General features: G+C 39.3%; 1 protein-coding gene across 3 annotated transcripts in view; it reads right to left on the minus strand.

The window, feature by feature from the left end:
* Positions 1–9,166, minus strand: part of BMPR1B (bone morphogenetic protein receptor, type IB) — a 219,215-nt gene extending 210,049 nt beyond the window's left edge. For all 3 annotated transcript variants that reach the window (XM_005880659.2, XM_005880656.2, XM_005880654.2), the window contains exon 1: positions 9,070–9,166. The gene's annotated coding sequence lies outside the window, so the exon portion shown is untranslated. The remainder of the gene's footprint in view (positions 1–9,069) is intronic.
* Positions 9,167–9,442: the final 276 nt, after the last annotated feature.

Here is a 9,442-nt window from a genome sequence, read left to right on the forward strand (position 1 = left end):
CAGCAGGGGGGTGCAGTTGGGGTTGAGCAGGCCAGCAGGGGGGGCAATTGGGAGCAAGCAGGCCAGTGGGGGGTGATCAGGCCGGCAGGCAGAGTGGTTAGGGGTGATCAGGCAGGCAGGCAGGTGAGCGGTTTGGAGCCAGCAGTCTCGGATTATGAGAGGGATGTCCCAGATTGGAGAGGGTGCAGGCCGGGCTGAGAGACAACCCTTTCCGTGCACAAATTTTGTGCTCTTGGCCACTAGTTACAATATAAATCATTAGGCCCTTGAAGGAAACTATACAAGGTCATCTAAACAAAGAAAACTATTTCCCTTTACTTATCATATATTTTTACATAGAAGCATAATGGATTGAATCTTGGTCTTCAAAGAAATGGAAAGCAATAATACACTATTAATTTTAAGAGCTTACCTATGTATTACAAATGGCACAGAATGTTAAGTAGTTTCACACTCTGGCACAGTCAGAAAAGGAGATGTTAAAAGAGGGGTTTGGTTTTCCTTATTTTAGTATTCTTTTACAGGAAAACATATAGACCATTTCCCAAGTGAGAATTTTTGAAGTGATTTTAGAAAAGCATGAATATTCTAAAAGTTTGCACTCTATACATTTGTACCATTTTAACTATTTTAGTGAAGTTCTAAATTAGAGAAAACAGAAACTTGGAGCAACAACTGTCCTATATAATAAAGAGGTAATATGCACATTGACCATCACTCCAACACACAAGATGGCCGCCCCCATGTGGACACAGGATGGCCGCCATAAGATCATAAGATGGCCTGCAGGGAAGAGCAGTTGTGGGAGATCAGGCCTGCAGGGGAGGGCAGTTGGGGGTGACCAGGCCTGCAGGGGAGGGCAGTTGGGGGTGACCAGGCCTGCAGGAGAGGGCAGTTAGGGGTGACCAGGTCTGCAGGGGAGGGCAGTTGAGGGCGACCAGGCCGGCAGGGGAGAGTAGTTAGGAATAACCAGGCCAGAGGGGAGGGAAGTTAGGGGCAATCGGGCCAGCAGGGGAGGGCAGTTAGGGGTGACCAGGCTGGCAGGGGAGGGCAGTTAGGGGTGACCGGGCCAACAGGAGAGGGCAGTTAGGAGCAATCGGGCTGGCAGGGGAGCAGTTAGGCGTTGATCACGCTGGCAGGGGAGTGGTTAGGGGCAATCAGGCAGGCAGGCAGGTGTGCGGTTTGGAGCCAGCAGTCCTGTATTGTGAGAGGGATGTCCCAGATTGGAGAGGGTGAGGCTGGGCGGAGGGACACACCCCTCCCCACCATGCACAAATTTCGTACACCGGGCCTCTAGTCCTATATAATAAAAGCCCAGCGAGTGAAACAGCAGAATGACTGCGGCCCCTTGTCCCTGCCGGCCCCGCCCCCCAGTGGGGACCCCTACCCCGATCCAGGGTCCCCATCAGGGCAGGCCAGCCTGCCCCCACCTGTGCACTGGGCCTCTATACTAAACAATAAAAGGGTAATATGCAAATTGACCCTAACAGCAGAACGACCAGAACAACCATTTGACCAGTCACTATGAGGCGCACTGACCACCTCTCTGTCCCTTTTCCTGGCCGGCAGGCTCCAATCGTCCAATGGCAAACAGGGAACCGGGGGTGGGTGGCGGGGGACATGGGCGGCACCAGACCCAGGCCCCCGCCCTGCTGGTCGCCCCACACACAGCAGGCAACCCACAGTGGGGGTGGGGCCGGCGAGCAGGCAAGAACGGCCGACCTCTTGGTTCCTCCCCCCGGCCAGCAGGCTCCAATCACCTGATGGCAAACGGGTAACCAGGGTGGATGGCAGCGGGGGGTGGGCCTGATCGCAGGCCAGGCCAAGGGACCGTACCCACATGCGAATTTCATGCACTGAGCCTCTAGTGTAAATTATAACTATTAAAATTATTTGAGTGCTCAAGAAAAAAATAACAAAAAACAGAACAGATGCAAGACACTGAAAATTTCCTAAACTCAAGTCCCAAATCTGCCACTAATCGTTTCATCCTGAAAAAATATTTAACAGCATTCAATTTTAGTTTCTGCAACTTTAAAATGAATACCATGACAAACACTGATATATGAAGCTCCACTTCCCCACAATAGTATTTCTCATCCTACATTCCTTAGGGATGGGAGGACCAAGCATCAGAATGATGACAGCCAAGTTATTCTAGCTCCCTGTCTTAAGCACTGTACACATACTAATTCATTTAACCTTCAAACAAACCTATGAAGTAGGCACTGCTATTATCTTCATTCAGAGGTAAAGGCATGGAGGAACATACACGTGACACAGCTTACCCAATGTCACACAAGAAATGAATGGGAGAGCGAGAATTCACGTACTAACAGCGAACACCAGAGCCAGCTTTTCCTACCACCATGCTAGACTGCATATACTGGCATATACTTTGGAAGGGAGAGTTCTAATTGTTTTAATTTTCTAGTAAATAGGAAAAGTCAGCACTTACTAGTGGAAGGTTTAATGACTGAGGATATTGCAGTACCTTAGATCACAGCAGTTTTACAACCCAGTACCGTATATAAGCGGAGGAAGTATTGGATATTTCCCTTAGTTCCTCATCAGTTTTATTCTTTCCATAAAATGTAAACATATTTCAACGTTGCAAATAAGACTATTTTATCTGCATGGACATACTGTATCTTATGCCTGCAACTGTAAGGCAATATTTCTTAACGCCTGCTTATATTTAGAGTTGTGCTGAGGGATAGAATTCATTCCAATAATGGTATACCATAAAGTAAAAGCAACGGTTAAATTTGATATCAGCTATAAAATGACATTTAAACATGGTATCAGTTACAAATAACTACAGTTTGAAAATGAGATGTTTCGGGCATGATTATTTATAGCTAAAGGCAAACTCTACTTATCACCCTGGGAAACGGATTTGTTTAATGTATTGCCTATTTAGACGGGTTTATTTGGTGGATTAATAATAAGTAAACAAAGGATAGTTTAATCTCGGTGGTGTGAAACATAAATATTCAAGAAGTTCAACAGTTTGTTTAACATCTTGACAAAAGTGTGATCTATTCATAAAATGTCCTACATGTTCTCAATCCAGTCATATGATCACAAACCAGGTAATTTTACAGATAGAAAAGACCCTGTAATTGTTTTACCTTTCATCAAACAGGCAAAATATAAGAGATCTTTCCCTCCATTTTAATAAGCCACCTAGCTCTAAAATTTTGAGTGTTCAAACTCTTATACTGTATCTTCCAGCAGCTGTGAAAATAAAATTATCCTGACTCCATTTAAATTCCTTCTTGCCACAACATAAATATATGTGCCAAAATATACACGATTAAAAGAAAAGCCCATTTATCAGCACCAGAGCTACACACAAGACAATCCCAGTCCTCCCACTTCTTCCTTCTTTGGACGCAATAACAACATGCAGGTACACTTCCAATTAGACTGGCTTTTCTCTCTGCCGGTCTTCGGCTGTGTCAGAAAACTATGTAATCAGAGAACTCCTTTTACAGCAAACAGCCACAATGCAAGGTAAGTATGGAAACAGATTCTCAACCATTTGAAACGTTTAGGGCACAGCTGGCAGAACACCTGCTGGAAATGGATGAGTGATATTTGAAACACAAAACAATAGAAGCCAAGCCCTGCTCACACAACCTTTACTGCACACTTCTCAGCATCAACAATTAAAAGTTTATTGAAACGCTCTGATGAGAAAGCAACAAACTAGAATTAGATGAGCATTTTTGGGTTTTCTTTTCTCGAAAACACAGAGCAACCCAGTGAAAATAAGCTCCCCAAAATGAATGGTTGCCAATTCAACAATCTCACAGATATGTGAAAAAGTTCTATAAAAATGCTGACTTTTGTTTATGTTGCCCATATTGCCTGCTAAAACTTTCATAACTATTTTTATCTTTTTAAATGTCTAAATATATTTTACAAATAAATATAGGAAATACGTATGAAGAAAATATTAATTTTAGTTTTACCATTTTGAACTACTAAATGTTTACTCACTCAAAATAAATAGCCAGTTCCTTTTTTCTCTTTTATCACCTATAGGATAGCCAGGGTTCAAGTTTTATAACTAAAATATACAAGGTAGTGAAGAAAGAACCTAGTTGCATTTCATTACATTTATGGTCATCATTAAAAGTCCCAACATTCAAATGAAGTATCTAAATTTCTATCTCTGAGAACTCAGAACTCATTTCTAACCAATTTACTGCATTGTTATAATACACCTGCCCCAAGTACCTCAAAATTCAGAGCAACTTTTATGCAGTGGGTTAATGAAAACTAAAGCAGAGAAATCAGTTAAAAGTCTGTGCCAAACACCAGTCATTCAAGAATGAAAGAATATTGTGAAGAAAATTGTGAAAGTGAGAATGAACTTTAGGGGTGAATTTTGAAGACCAACACAGGATAAAATAATAGAGCTTGGTAATATAGTCAATTCGGCATAAAGGAGAGGAATAAATTTGGTGTAGTTACAGTGGCCTAAATGCATAGCTGACATGATTTTTAAAAATCCCAAAACACTGAATTGAATAATAATCTAAGTTAACTAGCAATCTAGCTCATATTAAGGCAGCCTATGTGTCTTGTACAACTCAGTAAATACTCTTTCTTCACATCTTCAACAATTGTGGTAAAGACAAAAAGGAATCTTTAAAAACGTAAAGCTCTGGTAAGACTAAAGAAATTTTTATCTACAGGGACTAAGGCATGGTGAAGATCCCAAAAGCAATATTGCAAAAGCCTGAATTTTTTTATAAGAAATCAGAGGGGGGAAAAAAATCCAGTATCTAATTGTATCTTGAATTTGTATTCTGTTATTTCATAAATGTTTAATTTTTACATCATCATCATCATACTACAAATGCATTAGTATTGTTGGCCCAGTTCCTAGACCAAAAGAAAGGGGGGGAGGAAGTAGTATCAGATTAATTTGTAATCAGTATCTGATTCAAGACAAACAATTCATATTACAGCACTGGCCACACTAACTAGAACACTGTTGAAGTTCTCCAGGTACTTTTATGAGTGTTGGCTTTCTTCAATTGTGGTCAAGGTATCCTAAAATGACTTCTGCTTTAAAATGTCTCAAACCAAAACAAGACATTTTCCTACGTAATATCTGGAGAAAGTTACATCAACCTCTGAAAATCAGAAAATATAATCACTAACCCTAAAAACTCTAAAAAGACCACTGAGATTGTTTGCTACATATTACAAAATTGTATGAGTAATATATCACCTCTACCTGATTGCCTCTATCAAGGAATTATGAGAAAATAATGAAGTTATGGCTAGATATGAAATATGAGTTATCAGTTTCCTCTGGACCTGACTTTAAATAACAAAGTTTATGAATTTTTACAAACTTGACAAAATCAAGCACAGATTCATACTGCATTAGTCTAGGAAAATTTCCAAATTTGCAAGTACAATGGGCACTCAAGCTCACTTTCAAATTGCAATTTTAAAATTTTCATGACAACCTAATAATATCACAGACCACTACATTGTCAAGAACCATTAATTTTATGTTGAAAAGTTTAGTTATTACTCTGGCTTTAAACTCATAGTATTGGGTTACTCCTTAATTATAGAAGTTGTGAAATTAACTCTAGAGCAAAGGAGAAATGTGGGAAAAAATAAAAATTTTAATTGTAGCTCTTTTTGGCTCACATACAGAATTCTCATAAGAATCCATCACTTTAGGAATCTGGTTCCATCATCAATTTCCTTAATCATTTGTTGAAAGTTGTTGATTCCCAATTTAGGATCTCAGAGCCTTAAAAAATATTTTTCCTTCTCAAATGGTAGAGGGGACACAGTGATTAAAAGTTCAGATTATAGAATCAGATTGTCTGGGATCTTGGGCAAAGCTCAAAAACCTCTCTTTGCCCTAGTCTCCCTTCCAAATAGGGTTGTCATAGAAATAGGGTATTGTGGAAATGATAAGGTGCTTTGAAAGCGGGTTTGGTATGTGGTAAACATAGCTATTAATCTAATCGTTTTCTGTGGTGCCGCAGATTCCACAGTACCTTGAAGCTACTATCTCCCTACGTTTGAAAAGCTTGAACATATTCCAATCCTAAGTTCCAAGGACCAAAAAGAATCTGTAAAAATCGCAGTGATTCTGGACTGAGATGGAGTATAAGTACTTGCTATTTCTCCCATGCGGACAAATAAAAACTCTGGACACCATCTACAAAACACGCACAGAAGACCATGGAACGTGCAAAGGACCTTGGGGAATGATATGGGTATAAGTTCCCTAAATTTTCTTTCTGCCTCATACATCCTGGACTGAGTCCGCTTTATCTTCAATACACTCAGGAAACTAATATGAAAATGAGAAATGTATAGTACATATTGTGGCTGTAGATTCCAGCCTTTGTAGACGTAATCACTTGCTGTTTGTGAACCTCCTGCTCACTCCAATTCATTTCCTCTTTTTTTGACTCCTCAGGAAGATGGTTTCTCTTAATTAACTAATTTTTGTTTGTCTTTTCATTTTCTTTTTTAAATTTATCTTTATTATTGAGAGTATTACAGATGTCCCCTTTTATTCCTCCATTAATCCTTTCTCCCCCGAGCTCTCCCCACCCCTAGGACTTCACTGCACTACTGTCAGTGTCCTCGGTTATGCATATATGCATATAAGTTCTTTGGTTAATCTCTTCCCACCTCCCACACCCCTTCCCTCTGAAATACATCTGTTGCATGCTTCAATATCTCTGGGACTATTTTGCTCCCCAGTTTCTTTTGTTCATTGGATTCTACATGTAAGTGAGGGCATGTGATACCTGTCTTTCTCTGACTGGCTTATTTCACCTAGCATAATACTCTCCAGATCCCTCCATGATGTCTCAGGGGTTCAGAGATCCTTCTTTTTTACAAGTGCATAGTATTCTATTGAATAAATGTACCACAGTTCTTTTATCCACTCATCTACTCAACTTAAACCCTTCTCACTGTCAAACTGCAAACCTAATGAATCTGACTTGTTTGTGTTGCTTTCATTTCTGGTTTTGTTTTCCTTTTCCCCACATGGGTGAACAGTGTTCTAGTTGTAACATCTTAGATCCCAATAAACACTGTTTACACCTACTGTTTAAACCCAGCCCAAGGGAAGTTACCTTACTGTCACTGTAAGATCCTTCTGTCAATCATTCCCCTTCCTACTCAGGCATCTGCATTTAGGACTTAATTATTCAGTGCAGATTTCACTATGCATGGATTAATCTCTTTCCAACACATACCAAGAACCCACCTCAACTTTCATTCATTGTTCTAATTTCTCCTGTTTTATCTGTAGCCCTTTACAAATAAAAACGATCAATATTTGGCTTTATACTAAACCTATATAAACAATCTAAGACTTACTAAGGTACACTCCTTCACTATCCCATTACACTCTTATCTAGTTCATGAAGCCTCTGTCATACTTAAACTTGACCTTTGCTCTTCCTCCACCTACTGTATGTAGGTATGTGTGTACCTGTATGAGTATATGTGTATGTATATCTACTAAATAAACTTTTATAATATAAATAATTCCTTTGTACACTATGCCTTATCTTGTGTTCCCTAATTATTTCATGTGTTTAAGTCTTGTCCACCAAACAAAATCACAACCTTATTGAGAGGAACTAAATCATATTCTTATAATTTTTGTTCCATCATAAATATCATGTGCTAAATATGAAGCATGTATTAATTTGCTCATTTGACACATGACAATTGAAGCCCTACTAGTTAATGTGCTGAGGGCTGGGGATAAAGAGGCAAACAGAAGGCAGTGTCTATCAGAAGGGGTTTACAGAGCACTCTAAGAGAGCCAAGGAAACATTTTAAAGTTTATGTGGACAATCAAACCAGAGATGTATTCAAGGCTTATGGAAGGAGAGAAAGGAAGTGTCTACCTCTGCCAGGGAAAGAATGATAGAGAAAAAATATTTTCTTTAATCATGAAGGATAAATAAAAATTTCCCAAGTAAACAATAAGTAGGAATGGTATTCGAGAAACGGAACAGAAAGTGCCAAGGAACAAAACCATGAACGAATGAGCAAGCAAATGAACTGAGAAACTATAGAAAACTCATAGGCTATGAGTACAGGTATAGAAAGGATAGAGCCAAGTGACAAGATTAGAATGGCAGGCAAGGATGAGATGAAGCTGAAGGACATAATCTTGGAGGCATCCAAGGGCATATATGACAAAGTACATAATCCTGGAAGCATCGAATGTCAATGAAGGTAGAGTGGTCGGATCAGATATCCTTTCTGCTGACAAAATGGTGGACAGTTTGGAAAGGAGAAAAGTGGATAGATATTAAGAAACTATTTTAGAGTATAACAGAAATGATAAGGATCTGAACTAAGGGATTCGAGGAATGGAATCATAATCATTGAAAGCATAGACGTGGGTGAATACAATTAAACTGAGTGAGTAGAGAGAAGAGCCAAAGAAAAGACTCTGAACAACATCAACATATAACATGAATTTTTACTGAAAATCAAATCCATTCTTAGTTCGAGAATAAATGAAATATTTTTTCTACCTTTAAAACTGCAGTTCCCAATGAAAAAAACAAGAAGAAACAGGTCAAGAATAACTTTAAAGCCTAAACTGGAAACTATGTTTATCTATCTACTGATCTTGGACTGTCTTTCAAACACTAAATGTTCCAATGTTCATCTCCCCTGCCCACCCCCAACCTGTCAAAGGGCTGCAAACATACCTGTTCACCAGGTTTTCTTTTAAAAATGGATACAAATAAGGCAGTACCTAAAGTCCACAGTCACTCTCTTCACTTGGCCTCTATGCCATTTGACTTCTTGCCTTCACCAGTACCACCCCCTTCACACACACCCTCCACAGGAATTCAAATGACTTTGTTAACACCTTAACTAACTTGTATGTGGCCTCACTAGACATATGGTGAATTGTCTCAACATAAGCTGATACACAAAATCAATTTATGCTCTTTCCCTTAATATCAATGTTTTAATTTCTAAGAGGTGTACTATCAGGCCAAGTCTGACTTGATTTAGAATACCAACCAGATAAATATGCCGCTGATATTTATAGCATACAATGCTCTTGATGATTCATGCAAGGTACACCCACTTCCGATACATTCACTCTCTTGACCACGCTGAAACCTGCAAAATAAAAGAAATAATATATAACTACAAAAACTGTCCATGTGAGGCTCACTTCACATTTCAATAAAAACAAAACAAAAATGCACACACCTAAATCTTTTACTCCACTACTGGAGGCAACATAACTTTGGAAAGACAAAGCAATTTCCCCTGAAATCATATGCCAATATTTATTTATTCTGTTCATTTAGCTAGTATCCTCTGAGCATCAGCTCTGAGCGTTATGGACTCTGAGTATGGCCATGCAGCACACCTGTACTGAGAAGTG

The sequence above is a fragment of the Myotis brandtii genome, unplaced genomic scaffold, assembly GCF_000412655.1.
Source record: "Myotis brandtii unplaced genomic scaffold, ASM41265v1 scaffold645, whole genome shotgun sequence".
Classification (NCBI taxonomy): Eukaryota; Metazoa; Chordata; class Mammalia; order Chiroptera; family Vespertilionidae; genus Myotis; species Myotis brandtii.